The sequence below is a fragment of the Pristiophorus japonicus genome, chromosome 20, assembly GCF_044704955.1.
Source record: "Pristiophorus japonicus isolate sPriJap1 chromosome 20, sPriJap1.hap1, whole genome shotgun sequence".
In the NCBI taxonomy this organism is placed as follows: domain Eukaryota; kingdom Metazoa; phylum Chordata; class Chondrichthyes; family Pristiophoridae; genus Pristiophorus; species Pristiophorus japonicus.
Window position 1 is genome coordinate 8,013,271 of NC_091996.1, and position 24,689 is coordinate 8,037,959.

The following is a 24,689-nucleotide window of genomic DNA, read 5'->3' on the forward strand; positions in this document are numbered from 1 at the left end:
CTTAGCCGTAAGGGCCATATCGAACTCCCTCTTGAATATATCCAATGAACTGGCCTCTCTGCGGCAGGGAATTCCACAGGTTAACAACTCCCTGAGTGAAGAAGTTTCTCCTCATCTCAGTCCTAAATGGCCCACCCCTTATCCGAAGACTATGTCCCCTGGTTCTGGACTTCCCCAACATCGGGAACATTCTTCCCGCATCTAACCAATCCAGTCCCGTCAGAATCTTATACATTTCGATGAGATCCCCTCTCATCCTTCTAAACTCCAGTGAATAAAGGCCCAGTTGATCCAGTCTCTTCTCATATGACAGTCCAGCCATCCCTGGAATCAGTCTGGTGAACCTTCGCTGCACTCCCTCAATAGCAAGAACATCCTTTCTCAGATTAGGAGACCAAAACTGAACACAATATTCCAGGTGAGGCCTCACTAAGGGTCTGTATAACTGCAGTAAGACCTCCCTGCTCCTATACTCAAATCCCCTAGCTATGAAGGCCAACATACTATTTGCCTTCTTCACCGCCTGTTGTACCTGCATGCCAACCTTCAATGACTGATGAACCATGACACCCAGGTCTCATTGCATCTCCCCTTTTCCTAATCTGCCGCCATTCAGATAATATTCTGCCTTCGTGGTTTTGCCCCCAAAATGGATAACCTCACATTTGGCCACATTATACTGCATCTGCCATGCATTTGCCCACTCACCTAACCTGTCCAAGTCACCCTGCAGCCTCTTAGCGTTTCCCTCACAGCTCACACTGCCACCCAGTTTAGTGTCATCTGCAAACTTGAAGATATTACACTCAACTCCTTCATCCAAATCGTTAATGTATATTGTAAAGAGCTGAGGTCCCAGCATCGAGCCCTGCAGCACTCCACTAGTCACTGCGTGCCATTCTGAAAAGGACCCGTTTATCCCGACTCTCTGCTTCCTGTCTGCCAACCAGTTCTCTATCCATGTCAGTACATTACCCCCAATTCCATGCGCTTTGAATTTGCACGCCAATCTCTTGTGCGGGACCTTGTCAAAAGCCTTTTGAAAGTCCAAATACACCACATTCACTGGTTCTCCCTTGTCCACTCTGCTAGTTACATCCTCAAAAAATTCCAGAAGATTCGTCAAGCAGGATTTCCCTTACATAAATCCATAGTGACTTGGACCGATCCTGTCACTACTTTCCAAATGCACTGTGATTGATTCCAACATTTTCCCCACTACTGATGTCAGGCTAACCGGTCTATAATTACCCGTTTTCACTCTCCCGCCTTTTTAAAAAAGTGGTGTTACATTAGCTACCCTCCAGTCCATAGGAACTGATCCAGAGTCGATAGACTGTTGGAAAATGATCACCAATGCATCCACTATTTCTAGGGCCACTTCTTTAAATACTCTGGGATGCAGACTATCAGGCCCCGGGGATTTAGCGGCCTTCAATCCCATCAATTTCCCTAACACAATTTCCCACCTAATAAGGATATCCTTCAGTTCCTCCTTCTCACTAGACCCACTGTCCCCTTGTACATTCAGAAGGTTATTTGTGTCTTCCTTCGTGAAGACAGAACCGAAGTATTTATTCAATTGGTCTGCCATTTCTTTGTTCACCATTATAAATTCACCTGAATCCGACTGCAAGGGACCTACATTTGTCTTCACTAATCTTTTTCTCTTCACATATTTATAGAAGCTTTGGCAGTCAGTTTTTATGTTCCCTGCAAGCTTCCTCTCGTACTCTATTTTCCCCCTCTTAATTAAACCCTTGGTCCTCCTCTGTTGAATTCTAAATTTCTCCAAGTCCTCAGGTTTGTTACTTTTTCTGGCCAATTTATATGCCTCTTCCTTGGTTTTAACACTATCCTTAATTTCCCTTGTTAGCCACGGTTGAGCCACCTTCCCAATGACTGTACCAAAACACACTACATAAGCATACGCCTAACCTAGGCTTACTGGTACCCGTAGAGTGCTGCTCACTGATCTCCTTCTCATTTAGGGGTAAATTAGAGCTAAATAATAGCACAGAACACTGAGAGCCAGGACTGCCGGCCGCACATAAACAAACTTTGCGGAAGCGCGGGAAGCCAGGACATCACCCATGCAAAGCGGCAGTTCCGCAAACTAATGTCGAACCACCGATGTTTCCGGACCAGAGAGTCCCGGACAGGAGAGGTTCAACCTGTATCAGTAATGGTGACCATGAAACTACCGGATTGTCGTAAAAACCCATCTGATTCACTAATGTCCTTTAGGGAAGGAAACATGCCGTCCTTACCCGGTCTGGCCTACATGTGACTCCAGACTCTTAACTGCTCCTCTGAAATGGCCTAGCAAGCCACTCAGTTGTACCAAACCACTATGGCAAAGTCAGCAAGACTGCAGCAGTTGAAGAAGGCGGCTCACCACCACCTTCTCAAGGGCAACTCGGGATGGGCAATAAATGACGGCCTTGCCAATGACACCCACATCCCGAGAATTAATACATTTTTAAAAATTACGCTAACAGGCTGGGGTTATGTTGGTTTGGGTCGCTGGCTTTTCTGTAGATTGGGTTATAATGATTGGGTTATAATGATTCACGTGGTCAGAATTGAACTCTGCCAGCTTCCTGACCACCCCCACTCCCTGGTGTTTGGGTACCTCAGTATTGTATGATACTCTGTTCAATACTCTGGACGAGAACTAGTGAAAGTCAACTTAAGTGAAACGAGTGAGTTCAAGGATAAAATGGATCTGAGGAACCTGAACTCAAAGCTGTTGTCTGAAATTCAGCTGCTGAATCTCTTGAATCTACCCGTCTCCAGCTGAATTACTCTGGTCAAATTTCCTAAAAGTTCTAAAATCTAGTTTGGGTTAAGGATGAACACTTTGATAATAAAACAAACCAAAAAATGACTCGTCTCATCAAGGGTGTCTTTGTACTGATTACTGCTAAATAATTAAAGTTACAATCGCAAACTTCCATATTCCCGGACTCTGGAGCTCTTGCTATCCATTGAATTTATGGTCTCGGGTTTGGTGAAACTCAAACAGAATGCATATGGGTTTATTACCCTCTCTGGGATAGGGGTTGGAATCCAGCCCAGACTGATGATCCACAGACCCAGCAGTCCAGTGTCAGGATACACCGATCCCGATAATCCAGTTTCAGGATTTGGGGCCCATTATTGGGTTAATGGGACAGTTTGATCCATTAGCCAGCCTTCTCATTGCACATCATAACAATGTTGGGGCTTATTACAGAGCCCTTTGGTGGAGTAGAGTAGATTGGTTATGCTCGATTGTAAAATATTGCTCTCTTCCTACTGTTCTACTGTACAGAATTCCAGCTGTCACTTTATCTTCATATCGTCATGGCCAGCAAAGCATAATATTATTGATCCAGCAATATCACGGTATTTTGATTATATATCAGGTTTTTAAAGAGAGTGCTGCTCAATGCATACTTAATCAGGTCGGTCTGATGTCTTGATGCAACGTTGCATTGTACTATCCTACATTATAACAGTGACTACACTTCAAAAAGTACTTCATTGGCTGTAAAGCGCTTTGAGAGGTCCGGTGGTCGTGACAGGCACTACATTAATGCAAGTCTTTCTTTTCTCTCTTACTAATCTTTAATGGTGCGTCAGCGGTAGTTGTATCTATTGGTAGTAACGATGTTTCTGATTTTTACTTCTGGTTACTCGACACTGAAAACCATACAGGGCTCGGACTTGCGAAGTTAGAGAGAGGCACTGGTGACTCAGAGGTAGAGTTTTTCCCATTTCCTATTTAGAACTTCCTAAAAGAAAAAAACCTGCATTTAGATAACACCTTTCCCGACCATTGGACGTTTCAAAGCGCTTTACAACCAATGAAGTACTTTTGGAGTGTAGTCACTGTTGTAATGTGGGAAATGGGGCAGCCAATTTGCATACAGCAAGTTCCCACACACAGCAATGTGATAATGACCCAGATAATCTGTTTTTGTTATATTGATTGAGGGATAAATATTGGCCAGGACACCGGGGATAACTCCCCTGCTCTTCTTCGAAATAGTGCCATGGGATCTTTTATGTCCACCTGAGAGAGCAAACGGGGCCTCGGTTTAACGTTTCATCTGAAAGACGGCACCTCCGACAGTGCAGCACTCCCTCAGCACTGCACTGGATTTTCAGCTTAGATTTATGTGCTCAAGTTCCTGGAGTGGGGTCTTGAACCCACAACCTTCTGACTCAGAGGCAAGTGTGCTACCCACTGAGCCACAGCTGACATTGTGCGGTACACTTCTAAACGGTACACTTTAGATAAAGGCAAAAAAAAAAATTTTTCTGTAAAATTATATGTACAGACGGCAGCTTCATGAATGATTTAACATTATCTAAATTAATGTTGTCTAAATATTGGGGAAAGGTGCCACTTGTACACTGGATGTTAAGTTAATATAATTTACATATGTAAAATATATGTACTGTCTGCACAGATTTGATTAATCTCCTATACCATAATGCCTACAAACACAGGTTTTGTATGTACAGGAGTTACAGCTTCTAAATGGGAATGTTATTATGCTTTAAAAGTTGTTGGGGGAGTTGTTCCATTTGCCTCAAACATGCAACGTGATGATATCGCTTGCACTGCAGAGCGATCGTAGCATTGCTTGCGCGTGACGTCATGTGAAGCATCTCTGCCACACCACTCTGCTACGATCTTCTTCGCTCCAATAACGACAAAGAATCCCCCTTGAATGAAAATGTGTAAAAGTTATGCAGACACCATTTCTTTCTAGATAGGCTAGATAGAGTGGATATGAAAGACCTATTTCCCTTAGCATAGAGGTCAATAACTGGGGGGCATTGGTAGGAGGTTTAGAGGGCAGTTGAGGAGAAATGTTTTCACCCAGAGGGTGGTGGGGGTCTGGAACTCACTGCCTGAAAGGGTGGTAGAGGCAGAAACCCTTCACCACATTTTAAAAGTACTTGGATGTGCACTTGAAGTGCCGTAACCTACAGGGCTACGGACCATGAGCTGGAAAGTGGGATTAGGCTGGATAGCTCTTTGTTGGCCGGCATGGACTCGATGGGCTGAATGGTCTCCTTCTGTGCTGTAAATTTTGGCAATGAATGGGGGTCTCCCCGATTTTAACTCCAGGTGGATTCCCCGCTCAGGCCAAAGTTAAAATTACAGTCGGATCTCAATTATGTCATCGGGCCGCAACATGCACAAGTAAAGAAGGACACTGTTGGCTCTGGGCGCGTGTTCTTGCTGCCTGCTCTGGTTAAAATTGCAGATGCTGTGATCATGGTGGCTTTCGGACAGGTTGATTTTAAACTGCTGAGCGAGTAGGGTTAAAATCGCCTCTAGAAGTCAATGAAGAAATCTGTAAATCACTTGGTGGTCTTAATGTAAAGTTTTTCACTTTTCTGGGTTGCTTTTCTCACTAATTTTCTCTGCCACTTTGTTTTGTTTGCCTTTTGTGAGTGGCTATCTTATACATATATACCCCCTTCTTCTCGACTCACCCACAAGTGGAAACAGTTTCTCCACATCCACCCCATCAAACTCTTCCATAATTTTTAAGACCTTTATTAAGCCTCGTTTTAGTCTCTCTTTTCCAGTGAAAAGAGCTCCAGTCTCTTCAATCTTTCCTCTTTCTGGTAATATCCTTTAAAATCATTTCCGCACTCTCAGTTTGGATAAAAATTATGCATTGCAACGAATAGCGTTTTTAATGTAGTAAAACGTCCCAAGGTGCTTCGCAGGAGTATTATAAGACAAAAAATCGACACCAAGTCATATAAGGAGAAATTAGGGCAGATGACCAAAAGCTTGGTTAAAGAGATAGGTTTCAAGGAGCGTCTTAAAGGAGGAAAGAGAGGTGGATAGGCGGAGAAGTTTAGGCAGGGAATTCCAGAGCTTGGGGTCCAGGCAGCTGAAGGCACGGCCGCCAATGGTTGAGCGATTATAATCAGGGATGCTCAAGACGGCAGAATTAGAGGAGCGCAGACATCTCATGGGGTTGTGGGGCTGGAGGAGATTACAGAGATAGGGAGGGGCGAGGCCATGGAGGGATTTGAAAACAAGGATGAGAATTTTGAAATCGAGGGAGCCAACGGAGGTCAGCGAGCACAGGGGTGATGGGTGTGTGGGACTTGGTGCGAGTTAGGACACGGGTAGCTGTAAACTATTCACTTTATAACTTATTTCAGTGTAAGCAATGAAGATATAAGAACATAAGAAATAGGAGCAGGAGTAGGCCACCTGACCCCTCGAGCCTGCTCCGCCATTCAATAAGATCATGGCTGATCTGATCATTGACTCAGCTCCACTTCCCTGCCTGCTCCCCATAACCCCTTATCGTTTAAGAAACTGTCTATTTCTGTCTTAAATTTATATAATGTCCCAGCTTCCACATCTTTCTGAGGCAGCAAATTCCACAGATTCACAACCCTCAGAGAAGAAATTTCTTCTCATCTCAGTTTTAAATGGGCGGCCCCTTATTCTAAGATCATACCCTCTAGTTCTAGTCTCCCCCATCAGTGGAAACATCCTCTCTGCATCCACCTTGTCAAGCCCCTCATAATCTTATAGGTTTCGATAAGATCACCTCTCATTCTTCTGAATTTCAATGAGTAGAGGTCCAACCTACTCAATCTTTCCTCATAAGTCAACACCCTCATCTCCGGAATCAACCTAGTGAACCTTCTCTGAACTGCCTCGAAAGCAAGCATATCCTTTCGTAAATATGGAAACCAAAACTGCACGCAGTATTCCAGGTGTGGCCTCACCAATACCCTGTATAGCTGTAACAAGACTTCCCTGCTTTTATACTCCATCCCCTTTGCAATAAAGGCCAAGATTCCATTGGCCTTCCTGATCACTTGCTGTACCTGCATACTAACCTTTTGTGTTTCATGCACAAGTACCCCCAGGTCCCACTGTACTGCAGCACTTTGCAATCTTTCTCCATTTAAATAATAACTTGCTCTTTGATTTTTTTTTCTGCCAAAGTGCATGACCTCACACTTTCCAACATTATACTCCATCTGCCAAATTTTTGCCCACTCACTTAGCCTGTCTATGTCCTTTTACAGCTTTTTTATGTCCTCCTCACACATTGGTTTCCTCCCATCTTTGTATCGTCAGCAAACTTGGCTACGTTACACTCAGTCCCTTCTTCCAAGTTGTTAATATAGATTGTAAATAGTTGGGGTCCCAGCACTGATCCCTGCGGCACCCCACTCGTTACTGGTTGCCAACCATTTATCATCTCAGTCACTTCTGAAGCAACTAAATAAAGAGTAAAGTTTCAAATCTGAGCAGCAGAATGGCAGCATCATGGGGGGGGGCAGGAGCAGCTGCTGTTGTGAAGCCCGTATTGGGATGGGGCATGGGTCTTGCGTTGATTGAGATAACCCAACAGAGGAGGAGAAGAAGGAGGGAAATTACTCCTGTCAATAGCTGCCATGAAAAAGAGGAAATCAGCAGGAAATTATCATTGGAAGAATTTTATCTTCAGAGCCCGGGAATGGAGAAAGACTGAGGTGGAATATGAAGGAGATCGAGCTGGGAAATCATAGTGTCACAGTGAGGAGTTGGATTACAGGGAGAAGGCCAGGGAATAGTACGACGAGAAGCAGATAATTGTGAGGATGACACCTGGAGATAAGGAAAAACAAAGATTGGAGTGGGATCAGAGAAGAAAGGAAGAATGAAAGAAAGATTTTCATTTATATAGTGCCTTTCACGACCTCAGGACGTCCCAAAGTGCTTTACAACCAATTGAGTGCTTTTGAAAGTGAAGTCACTGTTGCAGTGTAGCTCCTACAAACAGCAATGAGATAATGACTAGATCATCTGTTTTTTTTTTAGTGATGTTGACTGAAGGATGAATATTGGTCAGGACACCGAGAAGCACTCCCCTGCTCTTCTTCGAAACAGTGCCAAAGAAGATGGCAAAGGACACAGCCTGGTAGTTGCAGGGACTGTAAAATTAAAATAAATAGGGAAAAGCAGAAAGGCAAATAAAAACATCTATAACAAAGGAAAAATTAGGGGAAAAAAATAAGAGAAATAATGAGGAAATGCAGAAGAAACAGAAGGTACTGAAACAGAAACTGACTGCAAAAGCTTCTATAAATATGTGAAGAGAAAAAGATTAGTGAAGACAAATGTAGGTCCCTGCAGTCGGATTCAGGTGAATTTATAATGGGGAACAAAAAGAGATGGAAGACCAATTGAACAAATACTTCGGTTCTGTCTTCACGAAGGAAGACACAAATAACCTTCCGAATGTACTAGGGGACAGTGGGTCTAGTGAGAAGGAGGAACTGAAGGATATCCTTATTAGGTGGGAAATTGTGTTAGGGAAATTGATGGGATTGAAGGCCGCTAAATCCCCGGGACCTGATAGTCTGCATCCCAGAGTACTGAAGGAAGTGGCCATAGAAATAGTAGATGCATTGGTGATTATTTTCCAACAGTCTATCGACTCTGGATCAGTTCCTATGGACTGGAGGGTAGCTAATGTAACACCACTTTTTAAAAAAGGCGGGAGAGAGAAAACGGGTAATTATAGACCGGTTAGCCTGACATCAGTAGTGGGGAAAATATTGGAATCAATCATTAAGGATGAAATAGCAATGCATTTGGAAAGCAGTGACAGGATCAGTCCAAGTCAGCATGGATTTATGAAAGGGAAATCATGCTCGACGAATCTTCTGGAATATTTTGAGAATGTAACTAGCAGAGTGGCAAGGAAGAACCAGTGGATGTGGTGTATTTGGACTTTTAAAAGGCTTTTGACAAGGTCCCGCACAAGGGATTGGTGTGCAAAATCAAAGCGCATGGTATTGGGGGTAATGTACTGACGTGGATAGAGAACTGGTTGGCAGACAGGAAGCAGAGAGTCGGGATAAACGGGTCCTTTTCACAATGGCAGGCAGTGCCGCAGGGCTCAGTGCTGGGACCCCAGCTCTTTACAATATACATTAACGATTTAGATGAAGGAGTTGAGTGTAATATCTCCAAGTTTGCAGACGACACTAAACTGGGTGGCGGTGTGAGCTGTGAGTAGGACGCTAAGAGGCTGCAGGGTGATTTGGACAGGTTAGGTGAGTGGGTAAATGCATGGCAGATGCAGTATAATATGCTAAATGTGAGGTTATCCATTTTGGGGGCAAAACGACGAAGGCAGAATATTATCTGAATGGCGGCAGATTAGGAAAAGGGGAGATGCAATGAGACCTGGGTGTCATGGTTCATCAGTCATTGAAAGTGGGCATGCAGGTACAACAGGCGGTGAAGAAGGCAAATGGTATATTGGCCTTCATAGCTAGGGGATTTGAGTATAGGAGCAGGGAGGTCTTACTGCAGTTGTACAGGCCCTTAGTGAGGCCTCACCTGGAATATTGTGTTCAGTTTTGGTCTCCTAATCTGAGGAAGGACGTTCTTGCTATTGAGAGAGTGCATCGAAAGTTCACCAGACTGATTCCAGGGATGGCTGGACTATCATATGAGGAGAGAGTGGATCAACTGGGCCTGAAAAAGGAATGGCAGTAATCATGGGGGATTTTAACCTACATATCGATTGGTCAAATCTAATCGCATGGGGTAGCCTGGAGGAGGAATTCATAGAATGCATACGGGATTGTTTCTTAGAACAGTATGTTACAGAACCTACAAGGGAGCAAGCTATCTTAGATCTGGTCCTGTGTAATGAGACAGGAATAATAAACGATCTCCTAGTAAAAGATCCTCTCGGAATGAGTGATCACAGTATGGTTGAATTTGTAATACAGATTGAGGGTGAGGAAGTAGTGTCTCAAACGAGCGTACTATGCTTAAACAAAGGGGACTACAGTGGGATGAGGGCAGAGTTAGCTAAAGTAGACTGGGAACATAGACTAAACGGTGGCACAAGTGAGGAACAGTGGAGGACTTTTAAGGAGCTCTTTCATAGTGCTCAACAAAAATATATTCCAGTGAAAAAGGGCAGTAAGAGGAAGGATAACCAGCCGTGGATAACCAAGGAAATAAAGGAGAGTATCAAATTAAAAACCAATGCGTATAAGGTGGCCAATAGAAGATTGGGAAAATTTTATGACTAAGAAAGCAATAAAGAAAGGAAAGATAGATTACGAAAGTAAACTTGCGCAAAACATAAAAACAGATAGTAAAAGCTTTTACCGATATATAAAACGGAAAAGAGTGACTAAAGTAAATGTTGGTCCTTTAGAAGATGAGAAGGGGGATTTAGTAATGGGAAATGTGGAAATGGCTGAGACCTTAAACAATTATTTTGCTTCGGTCTTCACAGTGGAAGACACAAAACCGTGCCAAAAATTGCTGGTCACGGGAATGTGGGAAGGGAGGACCTTGAGACAATCACTATCACGAGGGAGGTAGTGCTGGACAGGCTAATGGGACTCAAGGTAGACAAGTCCCCTGGTCCTGATGAAATGCATCCCAGGGTATTAAAAGAGATGGCGGAAGTTATAGCAGATGCATTCGTTATAATCTACCAAAATTCTCTGGACTCTGGGGAGATACCAGTGGATTGGAAAGCAGCTAATGTAACGCCTCTGTTTAAAAAAGGGGGCAGACAAAAGGCAGGTAGTTTAACATCTGTAGTGGGGAAAATGCTTGAAGCTATCATTAAGGAAGAAATAGCGGGACATCTAGATAGGAATAGTGCAATCAAGCAGACGCAACATGGATTCATGAAGGTGAAATCATGTTTAACTAATTTACTGGAATTCTTTGAGGATATAACGAGCATGGTGGATAGAGGTGTACCGATGGATGAGGTGTATTTAGATTTCCAAAAGGCATTCGATCAGGTGCCACACAAAAGGTTACTGCAGAAGATAAAGGTACGCGGAGTCAGCGGAAATGTATTAGCACGGATAGAAAATTGGCTGGCGAACAGAAAGCAGAGAGTCGGGATAAATGGGTCTTTTTCAGGTTGGAAATCGGTGGTTAGTGGTGTGCCACAGGGATCGGTGCTGGGACCACAACTGTTTACAATATACATATATGACCTGGAGGAGGGGACAGAGTGTAGTGTAACAAAATTTGCAGATGACACAAAGATTAGTGGGGAAGCGGGTTGTGTAGAGGACACAGAGAGGCTGCAAAGAGATTTAGATAGGTTAAGCGAATGGGCTAAGGTTTGGCAGATGGAATGCAATGTCGGAAAATGTGAGGTCATCCACCTTGGAAAAAAAAACAGTAAAAGGGAATGTTATTTGAATGGGGAGAAACTACAACATGCTGCAGTGCAGAGGGACCTGGGGGTCCTTGTGCATGAATCCCAAAAAGTTAGTTTGCAGGTGCAGCAGGTAATCAGGAAGGCGAATGGAATGTTGGCCTTCATGCAAGAGGGATGGAGTACAAAAGCAGGGAGGTCCTGCTGCAACTGTACAGGGTATTGGTGAGGCCGCACCTGGAGTACTGCGTGCAGTTTTGGTCACCTTACTTAAGGAAGGATATACTAGCCTTGGAGGGGGTACAGAGACGATTCACTAGGCTGATTCCGGAGATGAGGGGGTTACCTTATGATGATAGATTGAGTAGACTGGGTCTTACTCAATAGAGTTCAGAAGGATGAGGGGTGATTTTATAGAAACATTTAAAATAATGAAAGGGATAGACAAGATAGAGGCAGAGAGGTTGTTTCCACTGGTCGGGGAGACTAGAACTAGGGGGCACAGCCTCAAAATACGGGGGAGCCAATTTAAAACCGAGTTGAGAAGGAATTTCTTCTCCCAGAGGGTTGTGAATCTGTGGAATTCTCTGCCCAAGGAAGCAGTTGAGGCTAGCTCATTGAATGTATTCAAATCACAGATAGATAGTTTTTTAACCAATAAGGGAATGAAGGGTTATGGGGAGCGGGCGGGTAAGTGGAGCTGAGTCCACGGCCAGATCAGCCATGATCTTTTTAAATGGCAGAGCAGGCTCGAGGGGCTAGATGGCCTACTCCTGTTCCTAATTCTTATGTTCTTATGTTTATTCACTGGAGTTTAGAAGGATGAGAGGGGATCTCATAGAAACATATAAGATTCTGACGGGACTGGACAGGTTAGATGCGGGAAGAATGTTCCTGATGTTGGGGAAGTCCAGAACCAGGGGACATAGTCTTAGGATAAGGGGTAAGCCATTTAGGTGAGATGAGGAGAAACTTCTTCACTCAGAGAGTTGTTAACCTGTGAAATTCCCTTCCGCAGAGAGTTGTTGATGCCAGTTCATTGAAAATATTCAAGAGGGAGTTAGATATGGCCCTTACGGCTAAGGGGATCAACGGGTATGGAGTGAAAGCAGGAAAGGGGTACTGAGGTGAATGATCTGTCATGATCTTATTGAATGGCGGTGCAGGCTCGAAGGGCCAAATGGCCTGCACCTATTTTCTATGTTTCTATGTTTTTATGAAAAAGAAAGAAAGAGGGAAACTAATCAATAAACAATCAAAGGAGGGAAGAAAATAAAAAGGCAGATAAAAATGTATATTGACATATATTTAAGAGAGAGGAGAAAGAAATAATGAAACGTTATTTCTGCAGAGAGAAAAAAAATATTTGCAGACGAACACTTAAATTGTAGGAAGTGAGTCTGTAAGATCATCTGACCTCCTCAGGTTAACTCGAGCAGCAATCCCCACTTTGTAGTCAGAGAGGCTAGAGGGCAAGCTGCAATTAACAGTGTCCTGTAGTTTGATCATTCTCGTAGTAAATTGAATCATGTCCCAGCTAATGGTCATTTACCAGTTATAGGATTGTAAAATTCCATCATAGAATCACAGAAATTTACGGCACAGAAAGAGTCCATTTTGGCCCATCATGTCTGTGCCGGCCGAAAAAGAGCTATCCAGCCTAATCCCACTTTCCAGCTCGATATGTGTGCGCACTAGGTCCGTGTAACAGAGCAGGCGGACGCTCCCAGTGTAGTGCTGAGGGAGCACTGACATACCGTCTTTTGGATGAGACGTTAAACCGAGTCCCTGTCTGCACTCGCAAGTGGAGAGAAAAGATCCCATGGCACTATTTCGAAGAAGAGCAGGGGAGTTATCCCCGGTGTCCTGGGGCCAATATTTATCCCTCAATCAACATTAAAAAAATAGATTACCTGGGTCATTATCACATTGCTAATTTGTGGGAGCTTGCTGTGTGCAAATTGGCTGCTTCGTTTCCGACATTACAACAGTGACTACACTCCAAAAACTACTTCATTGGCTGAAAAGCGCTTTGGTGGTCATGAAAGGCCCTATATAAATGCAAGTCTTTCTTCCTTTTTTCTCTCGTTGGAGCTGTTTTTATTAGTGACCCACCGAGACAAGCTTCACTGCAGAGTGCCATTGATTCAGCATGTTCTTTTTTTAATTGGCTTTTTCATTCCATACTTTCTAGCCGTACATTCCCAAAAGCACAGTTCATGGTTGTTACAGCACAACTACACTGAAGGAAATTTTCTGTGGAAAAATGGATATTTCCTTTGCCCTGGAGAGGTAACTAGACTGGTGGTGATGACAGCCTGTAATGCCGACTTCAGCACCGTGGGAACAGCTAGCAGCTAACTAGCTGAGCAATGTAACTATTTGTACTGCACTTTTTTCACAGACAGGCGTCTGTCAAGCCCCCCACCCCCTGCCCGTACTGCACTTTTTTGACTGACAGGCGACAAGCCCTACCCCATGTCAAGCTCCGTCCTCTTCCTGGCCCAAATCATTCCATCCACGTGGTGCCGAGAAGCAGGTTCCGACTCTCTCCCCCCAACAACCCCCCCCCCCCCCGGCAGGCCTGGGGCTGAAAGCAGCCGACGGGGGGGGGGGGGGGGCCGATAGCAAGAGGCTGGGGGGGAGGGGGGGGTGGGGGGAGTAAGAGAGAGGCTGGGGGGGGGAACGAGAGGCTGGGGGGGGGGAAGAGAGGCGGGGGGGAAAGAGAGGCTGGGGGCGGAAAGAGAGGCTGGGGGGGGAGAGAGAGGCTGGGGGGGGAGAGAGAGGCTGGGGGGGAGAGAGAGGCTGGGGGGGAGAGAGAGGCTGGGGGGGAGAGAGAGGCTAGGGGGGAGAGAGAGGCTGGGGGGGAGAGAGACGCTGGGGGGGAGAGAGAGGCTGGGGGGGAGAGAGAGGCTGGGGGGGAGAGAGAGGCTGGGGGGGAGAGAGAGGCTGGGGGGGAGAGAGAGGCTGGGGGGGAGAGAGAGGCTGGGGGGGAGAGAGAGGCTGGGGGGGAGAGAGAGGCTGGGGGGGAGAGAGAGGCTGGGGGGGCGAGAGAGGCTGGGGGGGAGAGAGAGGCTGGGGGGGAGAGAGAGGCTGGGGGGGAGAGAGAGGCTGGGGGGGAGAGAGAGGCTGGGGGGAGAGAGAGGCTGGGGGGGAGAGAGAGGCTGGGGGGGAGAGAGAGGCTGGGGGGGAGAGAGAGGCTGGGGGGGAGAGAGAGGCTGGGGGGGAGAGAGAGGCTGGGGGGGAGAGAGAGGCTGGGGGGGAGAGAGAGGCTGGGGGGGAGAGAGAGGCTGGGGGGGAGAGAGAGGCTGGGGGGGAGAGAGAGGCTGGGGGGGAGAGAGAGGCTGGGGGGGAGAGAGAGGCTGGGGGGGAGAGAGAGGCTGGGGGGGAGAGAGAGGCTGGGGGGGAGAGAGAGGCTGGGGGGGAGAGAGAGGCTGGGGGGGAGAGAGAGGCTGGGGGGGAGAGAGAGGCTGGGGGGGAGAGAGAGGCTGGGGGGGAGAGAGAGGCTGGGGGGGCGAGAGAGGCTGGGGGGGAGAGAGAGGCTGGGGGGGAGAGAGAGGCTGGGGGGGAGAGAGAGGCTGGGGGGGAGAGAGAGGCTGGGGGGAGAGAGAGGCTGGGGGGAGAGAGAGGCTGGGGGGAGAGAGAGGCTGGGGGGAGAGAGAGGCTGGGGGGGAGAGAGAGGCTGGGGGGGAGAGAGAGGCTGGGGGGGAGAGAGAGGCTGGGGGGGAGAGAGAGGCTGGGGGGGAGAGAGGCGCTGGGGGGGAGAGAGGCGCTGGGGGGGAGAGAGGCGCTGGGGGGGAGAGAGGCGCTGGGGGGGAGAGAGGCGCTGGGGGGGAGAGAGGCGCTGGGGGGGAGAGAGGCGCTGGGGGGGAGAGAGGCGCTGGGGGGGAGAGAGGCGCTGGGGGGGAGAGAGGCGCTGGGGGGGAGAGAGGCGCTGGGGGGGAGAGAGGCGCTGGGGGGGAGAGAGGCGCTGGGGGGGGAGAGAGGCGCTGGGGGGGGAGAGAGGCGCTGGGGGGGGAAGAGGCGCTGGGGGGGGGAGAGAGAGGCTGGGGGGGGAGAGAGAGAGAGAGAGAGAGGCAAGGGGAGAGAGAGAGAGGTGAGGGGGAGAGAGAGAGGCGAGGGAGAGAGAGAGAGAGGGGCTGTGGGGGGGGGGGGACGAGAGGCTGGGGGGGTGAGAGAGAGGCTGGGCAGGGGGGAGAGAGGCTGGCGGGGGTGGGGAGAGAGAGGCTGGGGGGTGGGGGGAGAGAAAGGCTGGGGAGTGGGGGGGGGAGAGAGAGGCTGGAGTTTGGGGGGAGAGAGAGGCTGGGGGGTGGGGGGAGAGAGAGGCTGGGGGCTGGGGGGTGGGGAGAGAGGCTGGGGGGTGGGGAGAGAGAGGCTGGGGGGATGGGGAGAGAGGCTGGGGGGATGGGGAGAGAGGCTGGGGGGATGGGGAGAGAGGCTGGGGGGTGGGGAGAGAGGCTGGGGGGTGGGAAGAGAGGCTGGGGGGTGGGAAGAGAGGCTGGGGGGTGGGGAGAGAGGCTGGGGGGTGGGGAGAGAGGCTGGGGGGTGGGGAGAGAGAGGTTGGGGGGTGGGGAGAGAGAGGCTGGGGGGGGGAGAGAGGGAGGCTGGGGGGGGAGAGAGAGAGGCTGGGGGGGGAGAGAGAGAGGCTGGGGGGGGGAGAGAGAGAGGCTGGGGGGGAGAGAGAGGCTGGGGGGGAGAGAGAGGCTGGGGGGAAAAGAGGCTGGGGGGAAAAGAGGCTGGGGGGGGGAGGGGGGAAGAGAGGCTGGGGGGAGGGGGGAAGAGAGGCTTGGAGGAGGTGGGAGAGAGGCTGGGAGGAGAGAAGAGAGGCTGGGGGGGGAGAGAGAGGCTGGGGGGGGGAGAGAGAGGCTGGGGGGGAGAGAGAGGCTGGGGGGTAGAGAGAGGCTGGGGGGGAGAGAGAGGCTGGGGGGGAGAGAGAGGCTGGGGGGGAGAGAGAGGCTGGGGGGGAGAGAGAGGCTGGGGGGGAGAGAGAGGCTGGGGGGGAGAGAGAGGCTGGGGGGGAGAGAGAGGCTGGGGGGGAGAGAGGCGCTGGGGGGGAGAGAGAGGCTGGGGGGGAGAGAGAGGCTGGGGGGGAGAGAGAGGCTGGGGGGGAGAGAGGCGCTGGGGGGGAGAGAGAGGCTGGGGGGGAGAGAGGCGCTGGGGGGGAGAGAGGCGCTGGGGGGGAGAGAGGCGCTGGGGGGGAAAGAGGCGCTGGGGGGGGAGAGAGGCGCTGGGGGGGGAGAGAGGCGCTGGGGGGGGAGAGAGAGGCTGGGGGGGGAGAGAGAGAGAGAGAGAGGCAAGGGGAGAGAGAGAGAGGTGAGGGGGAGAGAGAGAGGCGAGGGAGAGGGAGAGAGAGGGGCTGTGGGGGGGGGGGAACGAGAGGCTGGGGGGGTGAGAGAGAGGCTGGGCAGGGGGGAGAGAGGCTGGCGGGGGTGGGGAGAGAGAGGCTGGGGGATGGGGGGAGAGAAAGGCTGGGGAGTGGGGGGGGGAGAGAGAGTCTGGAGTTTGGGGGGAGAGAGAGGCTGGGGGGTGGGGGGAGAGAGAGGCTGGGGGGTGGGGATGGGGAGAGAGGCTGGGGGGTGGGGAGAGAGAGGCTGGGGGGATGGGGAGAGAGGCTGGGGAGATGGGGAGAGAGGCTGGGGGGATGGGGAGAGAGGCTGGGGGGTGGGGAGAGAGGCTGGGGGGTGGGGAGAGAGGCTGGGGGGTGGGGAGAGAGGCTGGGGGGTGGGGAGAGAGGCTGGGGGGTGGGGAGAGAGGCTGGGGGGTGGGGAGAGAGAGGTTGGGGGGTTGGGAGAGAGAGGCTGGGGGGGGGGGAGAGAGGGAGGCTGGGGGGAGAGAGAGAGGCTGGGGGGGGGAGAGAGAGAGGCTGGGGGGGGGGAGAGAGAGAGGCTGGGGGGGAGAGAGAGGCTGGGGGGGAGAGAGAGGCTGGGGGGGAGAGAGAGGCTGGGGGGGAGAGAGAGAGGCTGGGGGGGGAGAGAGAGAGGCTGGGGGTGGAGAGAGAGGCGCTGGGGGGGGAGAGAGAGGCTGGGGGGGGAGAGAGAGGCTGGGGGGGGAGAGAGAAAGGCTGGGGGGGGAGAGAGAGAGGCTGGGGAGGGGGGGAGAGAGAGGCTGGGGAGGGGGGGAGAGAGAGGCTGGGGAGGGGGGGAGAGAGAGGCTGGGGGGGGGAGAGAGAGGCTGGGGGGGGGGGAGAGAGAGGCTGGGGGGGAAGAGAGAGGCTGGGGGGGGAGAGAGAGAGGCTGGGGGGGGAGAGAGAGAGGCTGGGGGGGGAGAGAGAGAGGCTGGGGGGGGAGAGAGAGAGGCTGGGGGGGAGAGAGAGAGGCTGGGGGGGGAGAGAGAGAGGCTGGGGAGGGAGAGAGAGAGGCTGGGGAGGGAGAGAGAGAGGCTGGGGGGGAGAGAGAGAGGCTGGGGGGGGGAGAGAGAGAGGCTGGGGGGGGGAGAGAGAGAGGCTGGGGAGGGAGAGAGAGAGGCTGGGGGGGGAGAGAGAGAGGCTGGGGGGGGGAGAGAGAGAGGCTGGGGGGGAGAGAGAGAGGCTGGGGGGGAAGAGAGAGAGGCTGGGGGGGGAGAGAGAGAGGCTGGGGGGGGAGAGAGAGAGGCTGGGGGGGGAGAGAGAGAGGCTGGGGGGGGGGAAGAGAGAGAGGCTGGGGGGGGAGAGAGCGAGGCTGGGGGGGGGGAGAGAGCGAGGCTGGGGGGGAGAGAGCGAAGCTGGGGGGGGGGGGAGAGCGAGGTTGCGGGGGGAGAGAGCGAGGCTGGGGGGGGAAGAGAGCGAGGCTGGGGGGGGAAGAGAGCGAGGCTGCGGGGGGAGAAAGAGAGGCTGGGGGGGAGAGAGAGAGGCTGGGGGGGGAGAGAGAGAGGCTGGGGGGGGAGAGAGAGAGGCTGGGGGGGGGGAAGAGAGGGGCTGGGGGTGGGGGAAGAGAGAGACTTGGGGTGGGGGAAGAGAGAGACTGGGGGGGGAAAGAGAGAGTCTGGGGGGGGAAAGAGAGAGGCTGGGGGGGGGAGAGAGAGGCTGGGGGGGGGAAAGAGAGAGGCTGGGGTGGGGGAGGAGAGAGAGGCTGGGGGGGAAGAGAGAGGCTGGAGGGTGGGGGGAGAGAGAGAGGCTGGAGGGTGGGGGGAGAGAGAGGCTGGGGGGTGGAGGAGTGAGGGGCTGGGGGGAAGGAGAGAGGGGCTGGGGGGGCAGAAGAGGGGCTGGGGAGAAGGGGAAGAGAGGCTGCGGGGGAGGGGGAAGAGAGGCTGCGGGGGAAGAGAGGCTGCGGGGGAGGGGGAAGAGAGGCTGCGGGGGAGGGGGAAGATAGGCTGCGGGAGAGGGGGAAGATAGGCTAGGAGGGGAAAAGAGAGGCTCGGTGGGGCAAAGAGAGGCTAGGTGGGGCAAAGAGAGGCTAGGTGGGGCAAAGAGAGGCTAGGAGGGGGAGAGAGAGAAAGAGAGGCTGGGGGTAGAGCGAAAGGCTGTGAGAAGAGGAGAGAGGCTGGGGAGAGAGAGAGAGAGACTGGGTTGAGAGAAAGAAAGGCTGGGGGGGAGAGAGAGAAAGAGAGACTGGGGGCGGGGGAGAGAGAGGCTGGGGGGAGAGAGAGAGAGAGGTTGGGGGGAGAGAGAGGCTGGGGGAAAGAGAGAGAGGGTGGAGGGAGAGAGAGAGAGGCTGGGGAGAGAGAGAGAGCGAGGCTGGCGGGGGGGGAAAGAGAGTGGTTGCGGGGGGGGGGGGGTGGGGCAGGGGGGGGGAAGATGCACTTGCGCTGGGATAGGGCACTGTGGCTGGGCGAGGGATGTACTTGGACTGGGGTAAGGCACCGACTGGGGGAGACATGCACTTGGACTGGGGAAAAGGCACTTTGGCTGGCCCTTGCTGTCTTCTGGGGAGCTCTATCCTCTGTCGCTTCAGGAAGTCAGTGGATCGAGTTACAATTTGCAAAGTCAGTGAGACCTTGGGATGGGTGAAACTTCACGGTGTGGCTTATCCTCCAAGGGGACCAATCAGAAACAAAGGATGGAGCATGTTGGCCATTTTTGCAGTACAAATAAGCACGTCCTTATCTGAGGAACTTTATACGCACAAGATCCGTTTGGCGGTTCCAGTCAGCCCTACTAATAAACAACCATCAATAGTGTATCATTCCTGTAATGTATTTGCTTCATGGGTTCTTTGCTTAAGAATTCATAGCAACACATTGCTACAAGTGTTAAAAACTAGTTGGTTTATTAACAAAGGTTTAACAATCATACTACACATTACCAGTTCATCCACCAGGCTCACAACTTCATACCTCATCGTGGATGACCTGGACCCAACTGACTGGGGTTTTATTGAGTCTTATGAACATCACGTGACTGGCTAAGCCACTCACAATGCAACAGCTCTACAAATTGTGAGCATACTCGCAGGTGCATACATTACAATTCTTTTCACTCTGAAAAAATTATCAAAGCGCAGTAAACTGTTAACTGCAGTATTGCTCTTTGACTTTGATGGGAGGGGGGGAGGGGGGAGAGTGGGGTGGGGTGGAATGAGGTGGGAATAACTCACAATCGATGACCTCACAGACTGACTTTTGGAAAATATTTTCAGACATTGGATCTGGGCCAAGATGTTAAACCGAGGCCCCGTCTGCTCTCCCAGGTGGACGTAAAAGATTCCATGGCACCTATTTGAAGAAGAGCAGGGGGAATTCTACCCGGTGCCTACAAGGCTACAGACTAAGTGCAGGAAAGTGGGATTAGGACACGATGGGCCGAATGGTGCTGTAAATTTCTATGATTCTATAAGAGCAGATCTGTTGGTGCAAAATCTCCAAGCAGGTCCAAACCGAATCGCCCCACGACAGCATAAACTAGATTTAGGCTCGCGTTGCAATCTTCCTCTGTGAGCAATTAATATTTCACACCGGTGCGGAATTACATAAACCACAATAGCTTGACATAGCGGTAGTTCAAGCTAAATAAAGTTATTGTTCCAAACAATAAAAAACATGAAAACATCTCTGAACATAACAAGCATAATTTCACAGTCATTGGGTTTTAGTACTGCACCAAGGTTCAGTTAAACACCCGTGACATAGAATCATAGAAATTTACAGCATGGAAGAAAGCCATTTTGGCCCATTGTGTTTTTGCGCCGGCCAACAAAGAGCTATCCAGCCTAATCCCACTTTCCAGCTCTCGGTCCGTAGCCCTGTAGGTTACAACACTTCAAGTGCACATCCAAGTACCTTTTAAATGTGGTGAGGGTTTCTGCCTCTACCACCCTTTCAGGCAGTGAGTTCCAGACCCCCACCACTCTCTGGGTGAAAATAATTCTCCTCAAATCTCCTCTAAACCTCCTACCAATTACTTTAAATTTATGGCTACCCTGGTTGTTGATCCCTCTGCTGAGGGAAATAGGTCCTTCCTATCCACTCTATCTAGGCCCCTCATAATTTTATACACCTCAATAAGGTCCCCCCTCAGTCTCCTCTGTTCCAAAGAAAACAAACCCAGCCTATCCAATATTTCCTCGTAGCTAAAATTCTCCAGTCCAGGCAACATCCTCATAAATCTCCTCTGCACCCTCTCTAGTGCAATCATATTTTCCTGTAATGTGGTGACCAGAACTGCACGCAGTGTCAATACAATGCTGCTTGCAGGTCTGTATTTGAAGGTTGTGTTATTTTCAATGGAATTCTGGGACTAGTAAATATGATCGGTTAATCTCCAAACCACTGCTGTATTGATATGTTGGCCAGATTTGAAAGGAGTTCATATAATTTGGGGATGCTTGTGGGCTGCTACTTGTAAAAATACTTCCTTGCTTTAAAAATATCCCCTGGTTTTGCAATCATACATAAGGCTTTAATAAATTTTAAATGAACTAAATAAGCGGTTTAGGAAAAGATGACATCACTTTTATTTTACTGGTTATTTAGGAAACTCAGTAAACATAGATAATCTGATGAAAGGCTATTGTCTGGTCGCTTGCCAAATGAATTCATAAATAGGCCGATAATTAATCCTGTTGCTGCTTTAGAAAATTTTACCGAAAGCATTTATTCATCGAACATCATAACATGCCTGTTTTTTTTCCCCCCCTTAATTTAATGAGGTCTTGTGTCTGTATCTGTGTTATCATCCCAGAGCAAGGGAGATGAGATGCTGTATTGTCTGGGCTACCAACCCCTCCGTAATTTGCATCAATGCAGATCGACAGAAGCCACGCTTTGCCAAGGGAATGGGGTAGACCTTCCCCTAAGAATGCAAGATTCCCCATCTGGTGGCCAGCTGAACTTCAATAAATTCGCCACTGGGAGCAGCTGAATCTAACATCAACTGAGGCTGGAATTTGGCCTTGGGCTCTGGAGGCTTTAACCACTAGACATCAGGTTACCAGAAATGTTCTTTTCATTTAAAATGCTCCCCCATAAGGTCAGTCACATCAATATATTTATTTTGAAGGGCTTGACAATCAGGCCCCAGACCTTTTAAGTGCTTCCAGTTTCTTTGGTTGACAGGCAGTGCACTCACAACGGGACCAGTTCCTCTGTGGGCACTTTACCCTACCTCTGTAACCTCCTCCAATTCTATATCCCAATTCACATGCTCCACTCTGCTGGGCAAGTTTTCTTTCCTTTTTTTTTTTGAAGGGCCTTGGGATGTTCTGTTCACTTCAAGGCACAATAGAAGTGTAAGCTTTGGTCATTGAAATAATTTGCAACTGTGAGGTGCTGCACTAATTGGACCTGGAGTAAAACAATCTATTTTGTTTATTCCAGATGATTTAATTGAAAAAAAAATCAAATAAATCATGTACTGCACCTGTTCAGACTTGCATAGGAATTAGGAGCAGAAGTAGGCTGTACGGCCCCTCGAGCCTGCCCCACCATTCAATAAGATCATGGCTGATCTTCGACCTCAACTCCACTTTCCCGCCCGATCCTCATATCCCTTGATTACCTTACTTACTTTAGATTGTGTAATGTATGCACCTGTGAGTATCCTCACAGGTTTGTAGAGCTGTTGCATTTTGAGTGGCTTAGCCAGTCACGTGATGTTCACAAGACTTAATAAAACCCCAGTTGAGGTTGTCAACCGTGGCTCAGTGAGCAGCACTCTCGCCTCTGAGTCAGAAGGTTGTGGGTTCAAGTCCCACTCCAGGGAATTGGGCACAAAAAAAAGTCTAGACTGACACTCCAGTGCAGTGCTGAGGGAGCACTGCATTGTCGGAGGTGCCATCTTTCAGATGAGACATTAAACCGAGGCCTTGTATGCTCTCTCAACTGGACATAAAAGATCCCATGACCCTATTTCGAAGAAGAGCAGGGGAGTTATCCCCAGTATCCTAGCCAATATTTATCCCTCAATCAACATAACAAAAAAACAGATTATCTGGTCATTATCACATTTGCTGTTTGTGGGACCTTGCTGTGCGCAACTTGGTTGCTGCGTTTCCCACATTACAACAGTGACTACACTCCAAAAGTACTTCATTGGCTGTAAAGTGCTTTGAGACATTGTGAAAGATGCTATATAAATCCAAGTCTTTCTTTTTTTTTTCTTTCAGTCAGTTGGGTCTAGGTCATCCATGATGAGGTATGCAGTTGTGAGCCTAGTAGATGAACTGGTAATGTGTGGTGTGATTGTTAAACCTTTGCTAATAAACCAACTAGTTCTTAATAGCAATGTGTTGCTATGAATCATTAAGCAAAGAACCCATGAAGCAAATACATTACAGATTGTTATCCATTTGCAGTGCTGGTTGAAGGAACCAATGTTGGCCATGTTGCTTGAATGGCCTTTTAATTGACTTTGAAGGACTAGCAGTTTGTGTGGGTCAAGCAGCTGCTGTATTTGTTGTGTGCCGAAGGCCCCTGGGACACTTTCTGGTCACAGGGGCTTTCAGGATATATGGGATAGATGGCCTAGGGCGGGATTACGGTGGTCACGCAGATGGTGGGAATGGAGCGGTAACTTATTCCCCACCATTCTCGAGGGCACTACCACCCTGTTTTTGCTGGACAGGACTCCTCAAAATCTCCACACCTGTGTTTTTTGCTGGTTAGCAGAGCTGCTGTTTGGAATTTTAGTGGAAGGAGATGCTTTCGATCTGTGAGGGCTGACCAGGTTAAAGCTTTCCACCCTCTGTATTGAAGAACATTAATTGCTACCAGCAGGGACCTGACATCAGATCCTGCCCTTTGGTCAATCTCAATAAAACAGGAGCTCTGAGCTCAGCCAGCCCCGCCACAATGCACTATTTCGAAGAAGAGCAGGGGAGTTGTCCCTGGTGTCCTGGGGCCAATATTTAACCCTCAATCAACATAACAAAAACAGTCTATCTCGTCATTCACATTGCTGTTTGTGGGAGTTTGCTGTGCGCAAATTGGCTGCTGCGTTTCCCACGTTACAACTGTTATATATACAGACTGTGGATATACTCTCTGTGTAGTCACTGTATAGTTGCATAAGATGGAGACTTGTTTACCTGATGTACTATCAATAAGGTTTACACTGTGTATATACATGCTGGCACCACTAGAGGGTGCAACTGGTGGAGACCGGGATTTCCTGTCCTGCTCTGGTGGCAGGGGCTGTATAAAAGGGGAGCCACCATGCGGCTGCCTCACTCTGGAGTTACGAGTAAAGGACCAAGGTCACTACAGTTTGAGTACAACACATTGCTTCGTGGAGTCATTCACAAGTACACTATTCGAAGGGCCGAATGGCCTCCTCCTGCACCTATTTTCTATGTTTCTATGTTTCTACTGGCGACGAGAATACGGACTTTCATACGATTATGGCTACCTTTGAGTGATGATTGGGATGCCTTCACGTAAAGGCTCGAGCAATATTTCGTGGCAGGGAGACGGACACATTGGCGGAGAAGCGCAAGGCTCTACTGCTGACCAGTTGTGGGCCCGAGGTCTATCGCCTCGTCAGGGACTTGCTGCTGCCCATGTAGGCCAAGGATAAGACATACGATGAGCTGACTGAACTAATTCGCGACCAACTAAAACCAAAGGAGAGCATCCTCATGGCCAGGCACAGATTCTACACTCAGTGCAGACCTGAGGGCCAGGAGATTGCAAAATATGCTGCCGACCTCAGGAGACTTGCGGCACCGTGTGATTTCGGCACGCACCTCAACGAAGCATTGTGAGACATCTTCGTTATAGGAATTGGCCACGAGTGCCTCCTTCACAAGCTATTATCTGCCGACACCACAGTCAACCTGCAGAAAGCCATCGACATCAGTCAGGCGTTCATGACGTCGACCTGCAGCACCAAGCAAATTATTCATCCTGTGGACTCAAACCCGGCAAGTACTGTACATAGAATGGTGCCTTTCATAGGTAAGACTGCAGAACGTGGCTCTGCCCAGGGCAGAGAGCACAGAACTCAGTGTTCCAGAACTCAGAGTCTGCCGAGGGGTGCTAATCGAGTAGTACCATGCTGGCCTTGTGGAGGAAACCATAGGGCTCTCCAGTGTCAGGTTGCAAAGCCTGTAACACGAAGGGCCACCTCCAGCGTATGTGTAAAAGAAATATGAC

General features: G+C 49.9%; 1 protein-coding gene across 1 annotated transcript in view; it reads right to left on the minus strand.

The window, feature by feature from the left end:
* The window catches only part of col27a1b (collagen, type XXVII, alpha 1b), a 740,056-nt gene that overhangs the window by 97,516 nt on the left and 617,851 nt on the right, over positions 1 to 24,689 (minus strand). The gene's annotated exons all lie outside the window — the stretch shown is intronic.